Source organism: Ptychodera flava, chromosome 21, assembly GCF_041260155.1.
Source record: "Ptychodera flava strain L36383 chromosome 21, AS_Pfla_20210202, whole genome shotgun sequence".
Classification (NCBI taxonomy): Eukaryota; Metazoa; Hemichordata; class Enteropneusta; family Ptychoderidae; genus Ptychodera; species Ptychodera flava.
In genome coordinates, this window is record NC_091948.1 from 22243985 (window position 1) to 22257467 (window position 13483).

The 13483-nt window shown below is 37.0% G+C and overlaps 1 long non-coding RNA gene across 2 annotated transcripts in view; it reads left to right on the forward strand.

Moving 5' to 3' along the window:
- Nucleotides 1-12169, forward strand: part of LOC139121730 (uncharacterized) — a 276401-nt gene extending 264232 nt beyond the window's left edge. For both annotated transcript variants that reach the window (XR_011549346.1, XR_011549345.1), the window contains exons 2-5: nt 5703-5819; nt 6855-7094; nt 10728-10861; nt 11428-12169. This is a non-coding gene — a long non-coding RNA (uncharacterized lncRNA). The remainder of the gene's footprint in view (nt 1-5702; nt 5820-6854; nt 7095-10727; nt 10862-11427) is intronic.
- The last annotated feature ends 1314 nt before the right edge of the window (nt 12170-13483 follow it).

Genomic DNA, 13483 nt, shown 5'->3' on the forward strand with positions numbered 1-13483 from the left:
GCCGTCCGACCCAAATACCCAGGCAAAACCTAAAGCGCGAGCTGCTGTACTGATACTGCAGCTGGTCAGCCTCAACACGTACAGCATGCCATGCAGAGTTGCTGTATTGATATTGCAGAGAGATCGCACTGGTTTCGGTGTTTTGTCAATCATCATGTGTTGATTGAATTTTTCAATGAAAGTTCTGCACGCAGAGGTTTAATAATCACAGCATGGCTATATCTATAGCTCTGCGTGGCAGGGCGCTGTATGTGTTGCCGGCCTTTTACGGCCGTATAACGCCGGTAACACACCCCAGGGCTCGAAATTAACTTTTTTCTCTTGTAGTCCCATTGCATTGGGCTACTATTTCCTGAAGTTGGTAGCCCAGTGACAAGGTCTGGTAGCCCATACATGAATGAAGATTTTTTTGTGAAGGATATTTTTATTTATATCTAGGCAATGAAAGATTTATTTTTCATGATTCTATTCAGGAAGTGAATTTTCTAGTCATTTGACATCAATACCCGTACCCGCAGATCATCATAGCCTTAGGAGAACGGTGACGCCTCAAAGTTTGACAACCTATTCACACATACGCAGAGCTTGTATGCAATTTTTGCAGTGCTGTGGTGAGATCTGGAGGCTGTGTTTACAAACATCAGGGAAGGTGACAAGCTGCTATTGTAATTTTGAAATTTACTGATGCTACACAGGACTGGAGATTCTCATGATTCATTATGATAATTGTACCGCTGTGATTCCCCGGGGAAGGCAAAAATATCCCCCATGTTTAGACAGATTCACAGACTGTTGTAAAAATTCTGAAAACATGTTTAAAACACCATTCCTCTCTATCCCCATTTTTAAATTAGTTGGAAAATTATGCTTGAGTAAGATTGAGATTATATGTCATGCATATTTATTACCTGACGTCATATGAATTATTTATCGCTACTGAAACCCTGCAAGGTTTACAAGTCTGTGGGGAAAAGCATTCACCCCACTATCTGAGCACCAGCCCACCACCTAGCCTTGCAGTCTGCAGAAGTTTATTCCTTCAATTTATTAATTTTTGATATTTATATGCCCACAGACTTGGAGCAAGTCTACAGAGTGCAAAAATGTAGTCAGTTTTGTATTGGAAAAAATTGTTCCTTGTTCTATTGGCAGCCTTGTATACATGGACTGCATTTGGGGAAATTCCAAAATTTAATTTCTTGTACATAAATGCCCTTATCACACTTATTAGTCCCCACGGACACGGTCCGGGGGACTTATAGGTTTGGTCATGTCCGTGCGTGTGTGCGTCCGTGCGTGCGTGCGTGTGTGCGTCCGTGCGTCCGTCCGTCCGTTCACGCAGATATCTCAGAGATGCCTGGAGCGATTTCATTCGAACTTTGTACAAGGATTACTCCTTATGTCATACATATGCACGTCGATTTGTTTTGTGATACGATCCAATATGGCTGCCAGGCGGCCATTTTATTACGATTTTTTCATGTACAGGGTCATAACTCAGACATGTTTCAACCGATTTTATTCAAAGTTGGTACAAGGACACTGACCAATGTCATAGATATGCACATCAATTTGTTTTGTGATACGATCCAATATGGCTGCCGTGTGGCCATTTTGTTACGATTTTTTCATGTACAAAGCCATAACTCAGGCATATCTCAACTCATTTTATTCAAAGTTGGTACAAGGACATTGACCTATGTCATACATATGCACGTCGATTTGTTTTGCGATACGATCCAATATGGCCGCCAGGCGGCCATTTTATTATGATTTTTTCATGTACGGAGCCATTAAACTCACACGTGTTTCAACCCATTTTCTTCAAAGTTGGTACAAGGACATTGACCAATGTCATAGATATGCACGTCAATTTGTTTTGTGATACGATCCAATATGGCTGCTGTGCGGCCATTTTGTTATGATTTTTTCATGTACAGAGCCATAACTCAGGCATATCTCACCGATTTTATTCAAAGTTGGTACAAGGACATTGACCTATGTCATACATATGCACGTTGATTTGTTTTGTGATACGATCCAATAAATTAAATTAATTGCCAATTTGCATTTACATGATGAACTTTTGTTTTTAGGGTTAATGTCCAGAAGCAGTGCATCAAACTTTATAAAATATGGTACCAGTGATAATCCATCAGTGTTATGATAGGATGCGAAAATGTTTTGCAACATCGTGTTGATTAATTCCTAGTTGACTCATTTAATGACCTTTAGGATGGTGGCCTACATTGGTTTTATGTTTTCATCACCATGGAACTCATTCTTGGCCATTGAGCGCCATCTGTATCAAAGTATTTTTATCACAGACCTAATTAATGAAGATGACTCTATCCTCTCTGAGGACTTGTAATCAAAGTACCCATTAACAAGTGGGGACTGTGTCATCAACGATGACTTGTGTTAACCATATTAATTATGATTAATGTAATTAATATTTAGAAATAATGGGTGATGCCCTGACCATTATTATTCATTTATGGCCAAGGGCAAGCGGAAAGTCAAGAATTAACAAGGCTTGGCGAGCATGCTTATTTTGGCTTTCAGTCTTGCCCAAGCGTATAGATAAATGTTAATGGTCGAGGCAGAGTCTTGTATTTTCATGATATTATCAACAAACCCTAGAAAACCATCAAGATTTACAAAAATTTCCCATGTGAAAATAAAGCACACCTAGCAATGGTATACCACGAGATTTTGACCAGTTCACGACATATATGCACGAGCGATAGCGAGTGTATATATGGAGTGAACTGGTCAAAATCTCGTGGTATACCGTCGCTGGGTGTGATTTATTGCTATTATATATTATTGCCTAAATATATGGGTTTATGTGCCCGAGAACAGGTGACAATATGCCTGACGCCAGGAGGGCAAATTGTCTCCTGCTGCGAGGGCACATAAACCCATGTATTCAGGCAACAATATTTTTATTACATGCCTCTTCATGGTTACAAATGCTATATGACATTTACAATGTAGTTATATGCAGGACATTTTCAAACAATTTTACCATTATCGACCAACATCAAACGGATTTTAACGAAAGTAAAAGAAAAGTGTGTGCATGTATATTTTACATCTATCATTAAGCGTCTACTTAGATGTAGAAAACATTGAAGTGCTTCACTGGCCTGGGTCACCATGGAAACCAGTCAGTACATCGTTAACCGACCCACTAACTACCCAGATATTCCTTTTCAAATCAATTCACTGATTTGCACTCACATCAAGGCATGTAATAGGCAATGCACGGTCATGCCCACCCTAAAAATTTGGCAAATCTGGAGATTTTTTAAAAAGTATAATTTGGCCCACAAGTGCTTCATTTTGTTTTTGTAATTGATTATTAGCTCCCATATATGCATATGTATATATGCAAATGGGAGGTATTCTTGTAGGGTGGAAAAATTTCGTCTGTATGTATGTATGTATGTATGTATGTATGTATGTACGTATGTATGTATGTATGTATGTATGTATGTATGTATGTATGTCCGTCCACGTCAAAAACTCCAAAACCGTAGCACCTGCTGTCTTAGTATTTGGTGTACAGGTGCACCTAGGGGTGGAGATGTGAATTTGTTCAAATGAACATGTCAGTGCCAAAATATGCAAATGAGGGGAAAAAAGGAAAATCCTGCAAATGGCTAAAACTCAGTAAGCATTGGTCAGATTTGGTTGAAACTTGGTATGCAGATTTCTTTAGGTAATTTAAATTATGTGTGCAAAAATTGGGATGAAATTTGCATGTTTGTATTTTTAGGGTATTTTTTCCGTTTTTAGTAAAAAATCTTGTTCTCTGAAATCACTCGTCTGATTGCTATGAAACTTGATATTCATGTTCCTCAGGATGAACTCAGTCACGCTTGTACAAATTGTATTGATATTGTCATATTTGTAATGTCGGGGCAATTTTCCCAATTTTTGATAATTTTTTTTTTAATCCAAAAACTACTGATTTGATAGCTTTGATATTTGGTATACAGGTATCTAAGATTAATCTCAATATAATGTATTGAAGGTATGTTGAAACTGGCAATTTTTTTTTTATTTTGGGGGCAATTTTTGCCTTTTTTGGTCAAAATTTTTTTCTCCTAAAACTTCTGATCTGGTAGCTTTGATATCTAGTGTACAGGTTACTAGGGTTTACGTTAATTAGATATATTTAAAATTAGGATGAAATCTGCAATTTTGTATTTTGGGGGCAATTTATCTCATTTTTGGTCAAAAAATTTGTTTCTCAAAATTTACCAGTCTGATTGCTTTGATATTTAGTAAACCGGTTCTTAGGGTTTTTGTTAATAAGATATATTGAAATTAAGTTGAAATCCGGAATTTTGAATTTTTGGGGCAACTTTGTGAAACTCTCAGTTTTACTGGGATATCTTTCATTTTGTATTTTAAGATTTTTTTGGTAATTTTATACCTACTGGAACTAAGAGAATATAATGTGGTTATTTAGTAAGCATTTGATATGGTAAACTGTATTTGGTGTTGAAATGCAGTAAAAAAATCCTGGCAGATTTTGAAAAAATTCCAAACAAATGCCAATAAAAAATTCAGCCAGAGAAGGTTTGACAAAAAGAAAAGGTGGGAAGGTGGGAAAACAGAATGTACAATGGATCGGATAAAAAAGATAATGTACCTCATCGATCTTTCAGACACCATCCCTTATCAAATGGTCCACCCCGATGTATTTTTGCACACAATTAACCATGCAGTGTATTTTAGTTTAAGATGTCAAGTTAATTAAGGATTTGAAAGGAATAGTCAAGTTCACCACAGTTTAACTTTATCTCTTGTGTCATCATCCTTGTGTAATTGGTTAAGTTTGTAAGTTGTTCCATATGTGGATGCACCAGCTGTTCTGGAAGAAAACAATGTTTACTTTTCCTGTAGGGTTTCTGAGTTGATGATTGTATGTTGAAATTTCTCCATGTATCTGGTGTATGGGCAAAGTGTAAACATTGGTTGCATGTTATGTAATTCAGTCTATGTCAAATATTGTAAATGAAAAATCAAGAACAGTTTGCTGTGTGCTTGTAAAAGATAGCATATTTGTCAATACATAAACTGCCTTGCAGATTGATTGTCTTAAAGATTATCACAGAAGTAGAAAAGGAAAAGAAACTAATCAAATTGCTGTAACGTATTCACTCTCAGTGCCTGTATAGGCCTATACTTAACTATTTTATCATTACATTCAGCTGTTTGTTATATCTTTATCACTCTCCATGGGCCAAGGCACACTTGGGGTCAATGTCATCACGCTGTGCCAGTCTGTGTATGTCAGTCTGTCTGTATGTATGTCCATGTTTCATACAATTGTTGACTTGTTTGATAACTTATATGGGAGCGAACAGTGATGTTGTCACTATTTTGATCTTTGTACAATTGACAATTTACATGTTTGCTGAAAAGTTACAATGTTAGCATTATTATTCATTTTCACGGACATAAAAACAAACCATTGCTGTGTATTTGTGGTCAGTCACATGGTTCAGCTCGACCAATTAAATGAGATGTATATAGCATGGTAATACATAATGAATGAGTGAATGATTTTACTAATCATTTGACCCATATATTCATGATTATAAAGTTGAGTATCCATTGTACAGACAGTGAGGAATAGGATTATCTGCAAGATTCTAATTGTATTCATTGATATTTGCCTACAGCTGTAAGTATACCTCACGTACCCTGGTCGTAAAGCCTCAGAGGTACATGTATGTGAAACTTAGAAGGAACAAGAAGCAAAAGATGGATAACTGATCTTTAATAAAATCCTTCATCAGGTAAGATTCGTTTTAAATTTTTAATTATTTTTTATTTTTAATTTCCTGCACATGTCTCATTCATTATCAGTTAAGCTTTTCGCATGCTTTGTTTTATTTGGCGGATACTTTCTTCAACATCAATTGCTTTGTACATAACTTATGTAATACATGTAAGTATTTTAGAATATGCGTCTTAGTGTGGTCTCCTTGGCAAAAAAAACAACAGGACAAAATAAAGCAAGTGCAAATGAAATTCATGAAGTTCCTTTGTTTCAAACATAGCATCCTTACAGCCGAAATAATTATGAAGAATTCTGCAAGCGTTTGAACCTTTGGCCTCTTTATCATTGGAAATTATTTATATTTTTTTAGAAATATAAGAATAATGTGTATGATTGTCCCCAGTCATGTTTCATATTAATTTGATGTTCCTCAGTAAACTACATGTACTAGAACCCGCATTGTTTTTTAGACTCGCAGTATAAAACTCAATGTATTTAGGTACTTGGCTCTTCAAAGATATATGGCTACTCTAAATGAATTGTGCATTTCCAGCCCTGCCATTGACATCACTTTATCTTGTCAAAGTTTCAGATGCCTGGTCAGAATGTCATGCTTAAATATGTACATATTTTTAATGGTTTCATATAGTTTGTCTTGTGTGTTGTTTATTGTTTTGTTGTACTTTAAGCATTGATATTTATATGCATATTTTATGGAGCCTGTTAATGTGACTTGTTCCTGTTGGTCTTCCTTTGAAATAAATATATAAATAAATATATTGCTACTTGCTTGAATACACGTCTTGACCTACATTATGTACCTGTTTCCTTTAAAAAGGTCCACAATCACCAGTGAATACAATGGGTTTGGGGCAAAGTTATAGTTTAATTAAAATTACAGAAGTCATAAACAATCAAGTTGTCTTATCTTGCATATAAAAAGCCATATTTTAGAATGAACTGATGTAAACTAATGTCAGCAACTTGCAGGAGATAATATTTACATTGCATGCTTCAAGTTAATGTTTTCTTTTCACCTAATCACTATCAGATTCAAGATCCCTTGCTGAGACAGTGCATACTGGGCAATGACAACCAGGTGAAAAGCAACATAGTGACAATACTATCCTCCATTGCAAAGGAAATACACAGTGTGTGGCTATGCAAACAGCCAAAACTGAACAGAGATCGTGGTGTTGACATCAATGCAGAGTAAAAACCTGTGGAATTGAGGGAGTCTTTCATCAATATATTTACTTTCCTAAGACAATGGGTCCTTGCTGTGGCACAGGTTTGTACTTACACTGTTCAGTGTTTCCACTGGCTAAATTTTCCCCTAAGCCATTATGGCTAATTGAGACCAAAATTGGTTAGCCAGAACTATAGCCATCAAAATTACATGTAATTGCATTTATGATTTTTATCCAACTGACAGTTGTATACTCAGGTGGGTCTATCAGTTGCTACAATGGCAAGATGACATTAAACTAGTCCAATAATCATTTACATTCAAGGTAATACATTACCAGGTCCATTTGTGATTTAAAAATTTAAGTAGGACCATCCTGAACGACTGATAATCAGTGGCAATGTAAATAAACAACTATTTTTTATGGAACAAACTGCTTTCTTAATAACATTCACAACAAATTTTATTTCCTGTGTGCCAAACACTTATGTGACTTGCACTTTTGTAAATGTATCAAGATGTATCACAAGTATTACATCATTGACAGGGTAACTTCAAGATGTTTCCTTTGAAAGATCCATAGCTTCTGCCTCAGTCATCAAGTGCTTTCAGTTCTCCAATCACAGAGTCTAATTTTAACACCAACTGTTCACTTTAAGAAGGTGTACTGGTAATTACATTTGTACACTAGGTGTAAACAGTCGCCTCTTTCTATTGGTAGTCCAAACAGTGAATGCTTTAGTTTCAAAATCAAACTGGGTGTATATGTTAAAATGTCCTGTCTGGCCACATGTTTTACAGAAAAAAAAGCTGACTCTTCTCTTATTCAAACACTAGCCATGGAAATTCAACGAACTATTCCTGGCACACTTTCTTTTTTTGTAACTACTCCTACCCTGCAACTCTGCGGACAGCCTGTGCAATTATCTTTTTTGCTTACTTGTACTCGAACACGACTTAGCATGTCACAGTGTGCTGCTTGTTGTTCAGCATTGTAAACATTCAACTGGACAACATCCTAGTTATATCTTCATGCAAATTTATGACCTATGCCTATCCACAATACAGTGTTATATTCAGTACTTTTACACATCATGGCAGAAAGTGACCCCTGCCTATATCCACAAATACATGTACACGGTATGGAAGATAACCCGGGCCTATCCTCAATCCAAATGCATTCACATGGTATGGAAGATGGCACAGACATATCCACAATACACATAATATATAAAATGCAATGGAAGATGACCTAGGCCAATCCACAATACACATACATGCACACAGCATGTACATGTAAGATGACTCAGGCCTATGTAGAATACAAAATGGGAGATGACCAAGGCCTATCATCAATACAAACAGTCTGTACCTGTATCGTATTCAGGATGGGCCTGGGTCATTTTCAATAAAATATGTACCGTTATTGTATTCAGGATAGGCCTGGGTCATTTTCCATAGCAGGTACCTGTATGTGTATTCTGGCTAGCCCAGGGTCCCCTGCGATGCTGAATAATTGTTTTGTGGATAGGCCTAGGTCATTGTATTTGCATAGGTTATAACATTTACATGAAGTTAGGCTCAGGACGTCATCCAATTGACAGTTTACCATGCTGCACTCATTTATAGCTGCCTATGAGGTTGCCACAGAAGTGTTCCAAGGTGCCGGTTTTTGAAACACTGGTTTCATTCTGTTCACCACCCTTGCTGTCATTGGCTGCTGCTGTCTGCTTAGTTAGTCCCCACGGACACCGTCCGGGGGGACTTATAGGTTTGGTCGTGTCCGTGCGTGCGTGCGTGCGTGCGTGCGTGCGTGCGTGCGTCCGTTCACGCAGATATCTCTGAGATGCCTGGAGCGATTTCATTCAAACTTGATACAAGGATTACTTCATATGGCATAGATGCACGTCAATTTGTTTTGTGATACGATCCAATATGGCCGCCAGGCGGCCATTTTATTACGATTTTTTTCATGTAAAGAGCCATAACTCAGGCATGTTCCAACCGATTTTATTCAAAGTTGGTAAAAGGACATTGACCAATGTCATAGATATGCACATCAATTTGTTTTGTGATACAATCCAATATGGCCGCCAGGCGGCCATTTTATTACGATTTTTTCATGTACAGAGCCATTACTCAGGCATGTTTTGACCGATTTTATTCAGAGTTGGTACAAGGACATTGACCAATGTCATAGATATGCATGTCAATTTGTTTTGTGATACGATCCAATATGGCCGCCAGGCGGCCATTTTATTACGATTTTTCATGTACAGAGCCATAACTCAGGCACGTTTCAACCGATTTTATTCAAAGTTGGTACAAGGACATTGACAAATGTCATAGCTGTGCACGGCAATTTGTTTTGTGATACGATCCAAAATGGCCGCTGTGCGGCCATTTTATTATGATTTTTTCATGTACAGAGCCATAACTCAGGCATATCTCAACCAATTTTATTCAAAGTTGGTACAAGGACATTGACCTATGTCATACATATGCACGTCAATCTGTTTTGTGATACGATCCAATATGGCCGCCAGGCGGCCATTTTATTATGATTTTTTTCATGTACAGAGCCATTTCTCAGGCATATCCGCATGTTTTGACCAATTTTATTCAAAGTTGGTACAAGGACATCGACCAATGTCATAGCTATGCACATCAATTTGTTTTGTGATGCGATCCAATATGGCCGCTGTGCGACCATTTTGTTACGATTTTTTTCATGTCCTGAACCATAACTCAGACATGTATCAAGCGAATTCATTCAAAAGTATTTTTATCACAGACCTAATGAAGAGGACTCTATCCTCTTTGAGGACCTGTAATCAAAGTACCGATTAACAAGTGGGGACTGTGTCATCAACGATGACTTGTTTTTGAAAATACACTGCAATCAGTGTTTCCTGACTATGTTAGAAGCATTGTTTACAAAGCACTTGTCATCATAAAATAACAAGGTCATTGCATGCAGCCATCTGAAAGCATGGCATATCACTTCATAAGTTACTGATTATAATAGTTTTCTGAGACTGCACACTAAAGCGAGGAAAGAATGACCACTCAGGGATGTTGAAAAATATCTATGCCTTTTAACTACACTCTCGATCAGCCCCCTGAAAAATAACACTAACCAGTTTTGCGAAGGATAGTTCAAAAATATTTCCCAATCTGCAGACATTTCATTTCCCATTTCACGCTCTTGCGAGTGGCAGCGGAAACACTGCTGTTGTCATACACAGTTGTAGTTCTTTTTTTAAAATACCCTCTTGAGTAGATCAAATGTATTCACCTCTACTAGTATTTAATCAGTAACTTTGTTGTGATAATCATGGCTTACACATTTTTGGTGAAGTTATTTTCTCATTTTTAGCTGAATTTGCTAAAAAATTTTCTTTAGACTTGGCACTCTATGAATTGCCTAGTGAAATGCAGATGATATGATAAATGCACATGACTAGACATTCAATACATGTAGCTTCATTCGTAGGATCCATAAAACTGTTATGATGAAATATATTCCAATGAGAGAATACATCTGGTATGCACACGTGGTTTAGAATGTTTACATGTGTGTAATGCTTATGATCATTAGGGTTAAGGACATACAGAGTGTTTACAATTCATCCCAGCAATACATCCCATCATCAAATGTATTTTAATCATTCCGGTTATCATTGTCATTTAAAGAGTTATAAGTAATCATGAGTCTATCTGTTTACAATTCAGGATCAGCAGTGAATGCTGGGATGAGAAATATCATTGACCTTGACAAAGAGCGTTAAAGACAAAGTGGAGGGCTTTGAATTGGACTTGGACCATGACATTATAACGAAAGATGAATGGAAATGATCAAACAACAGGTAAATTTCTTCCATTTCAGTCCTTGCACCCAAGTATATGTACACAAGTGACTGTTGCAAAGATGTGCTGGAAGTGGTATCTTGTAACTTGCACAAAGTGTTTTATGTTAGTTGTCTTTATATAGCTACACATGTATAGCATCTTTACAATTACAAGAATACTAATTAGAAACACAGGTTCACAAAAACATAAGTGATACATTGCTGTATTTTAATTGACATTGCCAGCAGCAACTATGCAGGTGCATCAGCTTAACACTAATCCAACCAGAATTATACACAACATGCATGTGATAGCAATCCTCATTCTTAAACTGTGCAGGACATTGAATGTAGCCAATCTATTACATATGACATGAGCAAGAAGGAAAAAGTGTGGTTGAGATGTCTAGGTTAGAGAAACATGCATATAGCGGAGACAAAAATAAATTTATTTGTTCTTTGTACACAAGAATTCTTGGATATGTAACACACAAATAAACTAATTATTTTGTGAAGAGAAATTATTATCTTCCATGATTGGTCCATGATTGTCTTCCATGAGTTTATTATTATTTCTATGTTAGGGAACAGGTGTGTATATCCATGCAGAAGAGGAAGCAAGATAAATCCAAAACCGACTTCAAGGCAGCATTTTACCACGCAAAGAAAGGAACCAACTACCAGGGACAGTTGTCTCAAGATGAAGACAGTGGGATTGCATCTCCATTTGGTAGAGGATTTCCTATTAGTCAGTATGGTGGACAGACGTGAACCCTTACACTGCTCAGCACACATATTGTATGTACATGTATGTTGGGATCAAAAACTCCTAAACCACTACACCTACCACAGACAAACAGTGGGCAACTTAACAGATATAACCTGCAATACTAAGCATCATCATATTACAGCTAGTACACAGAACTGTTTAAGGTAGGCCAGCTCAAAGAGAGGAAAAATTCAACTTTCAGAGCACTGAGAAAACACAATTATTATTTCATGCCTCCCCTCAGTATCATGGTGATCTCTGTAGTATAATAACAAACCCGTAGGTAATTGTCACTTGCGATGATTGTTTATAAACATTCCATTATCACTTTTTCTGCTCCAGAGGTGTACATGTCAATCAGGACCCAGATTTACATATACTGGTCAATAACATTGCAATGTGCACATGTATGATATATATACTTTGTTTCCCAGTAAGCTTTCACAAGAAGAACAAGAAACTAGAGTTGATATTATAAAATTTGTGAAAAATTCATCAAAAAGATACAGCTACACTGCAGCCCAAATTTCATTGGAAGCTGTCATTATTTACAGCCTAAGGGGTGGGGGGGTGGGGGGGGTGGGGGGGGGGGGTGGGGATGTTGGAGGAATTTTGTCGGAAACTCTAAAATTTCAAGTACCCCCCCAAACCATGATGAACTTGAGTAACCCCCCTCTCTTACATGGAAATTTTGACTGACCCCCTCCCCCTCACTTTTGAAAACTTAAATTTCAATACATGTATTTTATATAATTTACATAAATACAGCAATAGTAAAGACCATTCAAATCCTAGTGTACCCTGCTAGATAATCATTGGTTATCTCATGACGGTTGAAAAAGGTGAAACCAACAAAATGAAATTCAAAGTCACAACAAAACATAGATGTCAAAGGTCACACTATAACCAGTATACAACCACATACAGTATTGTTTAATATGGATGGGTATCATAACAGGGTCCTCACTGGGATATCTGATAGGGTAGACTTTGAAAGTACTGATTGAAGAACATGCGGAAGGCTGATGGGGAAAGTGTCCGATGGGCTTGCTCATCTCCCTTGCATGGAAAAATTTGAGAAATTGTAGTGTGCATTGGTACAGTTTGGCGTAATCTCAGAGGTGTTTTCAATGTGTAATTTTACTGAGTAAAAATTTTTAGAAATTGATGTGTGAAGTGGTGCAATCTGAGAGGTACGTGTTTCAATACATTTTGCACCAACGTTTTAATACATTTTGCACCAAAAATTGAGTAACCGCCTTCTTTCTCTCAACATTTTGAGTAACCCCCCCTATAGCTTTCAATATTTTGAGTGACCCCCTTCATATTCCTCTGACCCCCCCTCCCCCCCGGCTGTAAACAATGATGGCTTCCAAGGAGATATATCTTCAAGCTTGTGCGATATGGATTTCAGGCAATGTCAACTTGTGGACAGGGTACAGAGATTTATGTTGCAGATTATTGCAACTAACTCGTGAATACAGTACATGAAGTCCCATTCCATTATCAAGAGCAAAAGCTGAAAACTACATCTGAAGCTTGCTTTGGAGATCAAAATTATTGCTTGTAATAAGTTAAAATTCATGTTATCAGAAAATCACAAGCACACCTTTAGCAGTCTGACAAGCTTATGAAAAATAGAAATTTACAAGTATATATGTTATCATTACTTGTTTACTTGTATTCCAAGGAATATAACTTTAAAAAGAACAGACATGGAATCAAACGGTTAAATTCTATTTTAGCTCTGCAGTTAGTGTGAATGAGCTTATTTTTAGCTACTATAGTCTATAGAAGCTATTGGGATGGGTATCCGTCTGGCGTCCGTCTGTATGTATGTATGTACGGTATGTATGTATGTATATGTATGT